This window comes from Pongo pygmaeus, chromosome 16, assembly GCF_028885625.2.
Source record: "Pongo pygmaeus isolate AG05252 chromosome 16, NHGRI_mPonPyg2-v2.0_pri, whole genome shotgun sequence".
Classification (NCBI taxonomy): domain Eukaryota; kingdom Metazoa; phylum Chordata; class Mammalia; order Primates; family Hominidae; genus Pongo; species Pongo pygmaeus.
This window is the reverse complement of record NC_072389.2, coordinates 72,415,932-72,423,088: the sequence shown is the minus strand read 5'-3', so window position 1 is coordinate 72,423,088 and position 7,157 is coordinate 72,415,932. Positions and strand designations below refer to the sequence as shown.

Genomic DNA, 7,157 nt, shown 5'->3' with positions numbered 1-7,157 from the left:
GGGCTCGGAAATCATGTAGCTATGAGTAACTGGAAAGCACGCATGAGCTGATGTGAGGATTTTGTGAATGGTCTTCTCATGGAACATCTGTACTGGCTTAGCAGTGTCTGCGGGACCTGGGAAAATGTATCCCTGGCCCAGGTTTCACTGGGACAGCACCTCCAGATGAAGGTGGACTTGACCACTGCGGCTGGCTTGGCTGAGGGCTGTGGAGAGGAGGGTGAGGGGCAGGGAGCTCAAGGTGGGAGCCCCTGTTCTTAGCAGCCCTGGTTTGTCCCCAGAGAAGTAGGCCACAGGGAGAGGGGCCAGGAGCTCCTGCATTCAAACTTCCTCACCCCTCTCCTCTGCAGTCCCGTTTGACAGCAAAAGGGGACTGAGGGTCCAAGACAGGATTGAGTGATTTCATGAAGGTCACAGGGCTGCTAAGTGGTGGAGCCAGAATTTGCCCTCAGATCTTCTAATTCCAAGTCCACAGCTCCGTGGGCCTCCCTTATCATAATGCACTTACTCATGCATGGGGCTTTCACTCTTCTCAAAATACGTCCATATACAGGACTCTACATGAATAACTGAGCTAAGCAGGGTTAGGTTTTGAGTCCTCAGTTGAAAACTGAGGAAACCAAGACTGTTTTAAATTCTCCTTTGAACTAGCTTTTAACACCTTACTGGTTCCTTCACTAATTAGTGAGTTATGACCACACAGCCATAACTCTTACAAATCAGAAGCTATAAGAAGGAAGGCTGTAAAGCTAGGTATGGGGGCAGATAGCAGAAAGAACAGGAGGTTTGGACTTAGTCTGTAGCTTTTACAAGCTATGACTCTGGGCAAGGTACTTAAATATTAAGGTGTTTTTTTTAATGGGGTCTTGCTATGTTGTCCAGGTTGACTTCAAACTCCAGAGCTCAAGGAATCCTCTTGCCTCAGCTTCTTGAGTAGCTTGGAGTATAGGCATGAGCCACTGCACCTGGCTTAAATTTTAAGTTTTGACATCTATGTTAAAGGATAATTGTGTCCGCACCCAAACCTGATCTTGATTATAGTCCCCATAATCCCCACATGTTGTGGGAGGGACCACTTGGAGATAATTGTATCATGGGGGCAGTTTCTCCCATCCTCTTCTCATGATAATGAGTTAGTTCTCATGAGATCTGATGGTTTTATAAGGGACTTTTCTCCCTTTTGCTCAGCACTTCTCCTTGCTGCTGCCATGTGAAGAAGGATGTGCTTGCTTCCTCTTCCACCATGATTGTAAGTTTCCTGAGGCCTCCCCAGCCATGTGGAACTGAGTCAATCAAATTTCTTTCCTTTATAAATTACCCTGTTTCGGGCAGTCCTTTACAGCAGCATGAGAATAGACTAATATGGTAAAGAAGTCACTTTAATACAAATATAAAGATGAATAAGTGTCAAAAAGATTTTATTTAACGCACTAATTAATGCAGGAACCAGTAACATGTTAAAAACTAGTCCAAGGGAGAATTCAAAAGAGCACACATACACACATATAGGAAATTTGAAATAAATCCATAAAAAGTTGCAAAATTGGCCAGTATCATTAGGACGATAATCAATTCCAACAAACAACATTGATCATTTGTATTATCATTAGTTTTCTACAATGTATAGAGTTGTAAAATGGCTCAAAGACAAAAAAGGCACAGATAACCCAGAAAAGTCAACTATTCATGACATCCAGTAATCTTTCCTTCCTTCCTTCCTTTCTTTTTCTTTCTTTCTTTCTTTCTTTCTTTCTTTCTTTCTTTCCTTCTTTCTTTCCTTCTTTCTTTCCTTCTTTCCTTCCTGCCTTTGCCTTCCTTCCTGCCTTTGCCTTCCTTCCTTCCCTCCCTCCCTCCTGCCCCCCTTCTTTCTTTCCCTCCTTCCTTTGTTTGTTTGTTTGTTTCTTTCTTTCTCTCTCTCTGTCTTTGTCTCTTTCTTCTTTCCCATTTCAAAAACCTTCACATCTTTTCCTACAATTGTACCATAGGGGCAATCCAAAGAGCCTGTGAGAGGGTTAAATGAGATAGCATATGCTTATTACCTGGCATGAAGTCATGGGGCAGAAGGAAAGCTTTTTTCTGTCTTCTCTGATGTTTTGCAGAAATGACCAACAGTAGACAGATTAATAAGAGAAAAAGGCTTAAAAATTTATTTAAGTATCTGTGAACATGACAGTCCTGAAAATGTGAGATTCAAAGAAGGCCCAGATGCTTGAGGCTTCAATACCGTCTTGATAGGGTAGAAAGAAAAGGGGGGAACGTAGGCAATTGTGAGGGATGGTGAATGATTTTCAGAGGAAAATGGATGAGCCCAAAGGACAATGGCCTGAGGCAAAGTTCATCTGAGCTCTGGGGGAGGTGGCAGGAAGGTGAGGGGCAGGACTTCACTGTGAGCAAAGATTGTCTTATCATGCAGATAAAGACTCCCAGGTAGCCTTTTGGAGGTGCCCTCAGAAGAATAGATAAAAAGCCTGTTTGGGCATGGTGATGACTTTTAGTTTCTTCTCCAGTGGTTAATCTTTCCTGGTTATTTGATGAGATTCCTGGGGAAGGGGTCTTAAGACAATTGCATTTCTTTTGGAAAGAAGTTTCCTTAGTCAGATAAGAAAATTTGAGGAACAGCCTCCCTCTGCACTGGGGTTGTGGGAAGAGAAACAAGAGAAGGTTAGAAAGTCAAGCAGCTATTAAGGCCTTCCAATTTTTCTTACTTCAAAGTTCTCAGCATGCCAAAAAGTCGTGCTTTGTGGTATTGTTCTCTGTGCCCCAACAAAGTTTATATCCTGGAAACTTCCCTTCCCTTCTCTAACTAGGCCAAAGTACTTCCCTTCTGGATGAGCTTCCCTGATTTCCCAAACCCAAGAGCTTTCTTGTCCCTGGAGAATGGTACAGAGGAAAGGGGTTGGGCCATGCTGTCACCCAGAGCCAGGGGCTGGTCTTGGCTCTGCCACAACCTTGGGCAAGTCATTTTTCTGCTGTGGGCTTCAGTTTACTAACAGTAAAAATGAGTAGCTGGATTAAATGACTTTGAAATTATCTTTAGCTTGATAAATCTTAACCTCACATTGACTTATATTACACAACCACAAGTACAGATTTTCTGAGACCGATTGATGGCATAGTTGAACAAACATGGATCTTGAAGCCAGACAGATGAATGTTCAAGTCCCAGCTCAGTGCCTTACTATCTGTGTGACCTTCGGTAAGTTGCTTAATATCTCTGAGTCACTACTGCCTATCTGTCTGATGAGATTATAAACAGAGGTCCCAAAAAGTTATCCTGAGGATGAAGTTGGATAATATATGTTATGTGCCTAATGTAAGTTTAATGCTCAGTAAGTGTTGGTTTCCATTTTCCACTTTGCTATACCCACTGGGTGCTCCCCTGGGTGGCTGGGTCAGATACTCCCTGCCCCTGTTGCTTTGCTGTCCCTGGTCAGGCAATTGGTGAGTGAACAAACCCTTGCTGAGCTTGGCTTTGGCCGTGCATTGAGAGGGTGATAGCATTCAATTGCACTCAAGTAGTTTTAGCCTTGCCATGGAGCTAAGTTGAGGACATGGTAGGGACAGGGGTCTGGCTGGCATCTGGAGGCCACAGATGCTGCTAAATATCCTCCAGTTTACAAGAAAGGGCCACAACAAAGGATTATCCAGCCCCTGGTGTCAATAGTGCCTGGGTTGAGAAACACAGGGGATATTCATGGGGCACTGATAACATCTGCTACAAAAACCAGGACCCAAAGTGGGTGTATTCATCTGTCTTCACACTGCTGATAAAGACATACCTGAGACTGGGTAATTTATAAAGAAAAAGGGGTTTAATAGGCTCACAGTTCCACGTGGCTGGGGAAGCCTTACAATCATGGCGGAAGGCAAAAGGCATGTCTTACATGGCGGCAGATGAGAGAAAATGAGAGCAAAGTGAAAAGTGTTTCCCCTTATAAAACCACCAGATCTCATGTGACTTATTCACTACCACAAGAACAGTATGGGGGAAACTGTCCCCATGATTCAATTATCTCCCATGGGGTCCCTCCCACAACATGTAGGAATTATGGGAGCTACAATTCAAGATGAGATTTGGGTGGGGACACAGCCAAACCATATCAGTGGGTGAAATGACTCTGTCTGGGTCACACCAAGAGTTAGCAACAGCTGGAAAAGAGAAGCTGGATCTTTGGACTCATCAACTAGGGCTCTTTCTGCCACCATGCTGCTCATATCTCACCACCCACGTTGTCAAGTCTCAAAATTATCCTTGCCCATCTGCCTTGACATAGTTTAATAAGCAGAAGTGAACATGTCATGAAAATACCAAATGGTTCCAATCTTTTTTTTTTTTTTTTTTTTTTGGTGATAGAGTCTTGCTTTGTTACCCCAGGCTGGAGTGCTGTGGCATGATCATACTTCATTGCAGCCTCAAACTTCTGGGCTCAAGTGATCCTCCAGTCTCAGACTCCCAAAGCGCTAGGATTACAGGTGTGAGCCACTGTGCCTGGCTCAAATCTACGAAACTTTGAGCCCTTTGCTGACAGAGAGACTTAGCCCTTTCCTCGGACCTGAAATTATGGAAACATTCCCACCCAAGAATTAATGTAAGAAAAAATTAAATGTTAAATAAGTAAAGACAAGCAACAGTGAGCTAGGAATAAAACACCTTTGGATGTTCATTATGCTGGATTCCCGGACAGCTATAGTAGTTCATGCATTTCCCTTTGGCCTATGGATCCATTTCAGTGGCAGTCGGGGACATCATGCATGCCCTGTTATACATTACAGCCTAAATGCCTGGGTGAGGCCAATGGAATCCTGCTCTCCAGGTAAGGGCTTGATTCCTGGCCAGCAGAGCCAGGAAGCCAACAGATGACTGTGTCCACCATTTGAGCTGCCAGGGGCTCTCTCTCACACTCTCACACATGCATGCATATGTGGAGCCCCCAAAACAAGTGGTTTCATGCAAGTGAAAGGAATTTATTCAATTAATTCCTGTAATTATTTAATTAATTCTGTAATCAAGTATATTCTGTAATGGGTGGGTAAGTGGAAAATCATAGCATCCTCTCTGCATGGGGAGTTTCCTTTGAAAGATTGCAACCAGTTGGCATGGCCCAAGGAGACAGTGGGCAGAGGGGGGAGTAGAACAGTTTGGGGCACTACCCGTGAGCAGCATTTGTGCAGCAGACATCTGAAGGGGATGCTTCCTCCCTTGTAGCCAGCAGCGAGCTCAGAGCTCGGGGAGCATCGTGAAAACCCAGACTGGGCAGCAATTCCATGGAATGAGATCAGCTCCACCCTCAGTTTCCCTGTCTGTGAAATGGGGGCTAACACCATCTTTCATGTATCTTTTCTTCCTTCCATTAACAACGATTCGCTAAGGTCCTGATGTGTGCCAGACTCTGATGGAGGCCCTGGGACTGTAACTGAGGAAGAGAGAGAAGGAAGGATGTGGAAGAGGCCCTGGAAAGCAAGACCTTGGAGAGGGTCTGCAGGTTGGGCAAGAGTTGGTTGGGAATATTGTTCCGTTTTGACAAGCCCTGGGGCCAGGCTCCATCTGTGAATTCGTGGCCTTCCCCATCGGCACGCAACACCCATGACCTGCCCTCCCCTTTCTTGGCCACATGTCCCCTTCTACCAGGCAGTGACCAAAGCTGGGCTTTCCCCCAAGGTTGCCATGGGATACCATGTCCTCCAGGATCTGAGGCATCCTTCACCCCTCCCACGCGCCTCTTTTCCATTATCTGCTCAGTCCTTGTCTCCCTGTCATGGTTGCTGATATTTCAACTGCTTTATTATTGGTTCATTTTCCCATGGGTTTGCCTTGGCTCAAAGGCTAGGCTGTACCGCACATGCCCATTAGGATGGCTATTGTCAAAATAACGGAAGATAAATATTGGTGAGGATGTGGAGAAACTGGAACCCTTGTGAAATGATGTGGCTGCTGTGGAGAACAGGATGTTGGTTCCTCAAGAAATTAAACGTGGAATTTCCATACAATCCAGCAATTCCACTTCTTAGTATGTAAACAAAAGAATGGAAAGCAGGGACTCAAACAGGTATATGTACACCCATGTTCATAGCAGCATTATTCACAACAGTCAAAAGGTGGAAGAAACCCAAGTGTCTACAGATGGGTTAGTGAACAAGATGTGGCATATCCATACAGTGGAATATTATTCAGCCTTAAAAAGGAGGAAATTCTGACACAGGCTGCAACATGGGTGAACCTTGAGGGCATTACACTAAGTGAAATGAGCCAAACACAAGAGGATAAATACAGTATGGTTCCACTCATATTAGGTCCATAAAGTAGTCAAACTCACAGAGCAGAAAGTAGGATGGTGGTGGTTGCCAGAGGATGGGGAAGAGGGGATGGGGAGTTTGTGCTTAATGGGTACTGAGTTTCAGTTTGGGATGATGAAAAAGTTTTGGGGATGTATGGTGGTGACGGTTGCACAATAACGTGAATATGCTTAATATCAATGAAATGTGCACTCAAAAATGATTATGATGAAGTGTCGTATGGATTTTTTACCATAATAAAAAAATGAAGGGGAAAAAAGGCGTTAAGCTCCTTGTGGGCAGAGCCTATACTTCCTACGTCTTTGGTTTCTGTTCGGTGATATCAACAAAGGCAATGCCTTTGTGAAGAGAAGGGGAGGGAAGGAGGAAAGAAGGGATAGGATCAGAGATGGGGGCTGTGGGGTCCTTATGTTCTCTGCCCTCAAGGTGCTCACCTCCCATAGGCCCTTCTTCCAGACCTGCAGCCCTGGCTTCATCCTCTACAGACCTGAAGCAGGCGCTGTAGCCACCCACTGAGGCCTCCACATGCCCTACTGGGCCTTCCTTGTTCCATCCCTGCTGACCTGGAAGGCCACATCCCCTGTGTCCCACCGTGCTCAAATCACTCTCATCCACTTTCTGTTCCCAGTTGTGTCACGTTCTCACCACCTACCTGTGACTTCACACAGGCCTTATCTTTTATCTGGAAAGTCTTACCTCACCTGTTGCCTGAGAAAGTCCACCCAGGCTTGGAGTGTCAGTTCACACCCCACCTGCTCTGTGAGACCTCCCTGGATCTCCTGCAGAGATCACACCCCATCCTCTGCGCCTGGCCCATCCTAGCACCTAACACCAGGATCTGTAGGTGCCGACGTCTCCCACTA

General features: G+C 45.3%; 1 protein-coding gene across 1 annotated transcript in view; it reads right to left on the bottom strand.

Annotated features, from left to right (window-relative positions):
• ZWILCH (zwilch kinetochore protein) overlaps window positions 1–7,157 on the bottom strand; it is a 526,447-nt gene that overhangs the window by 74,593 nt on the left and 444,697 nt on the right. The gene's annotated exons all lie outside the window — the stretch shown is intronic.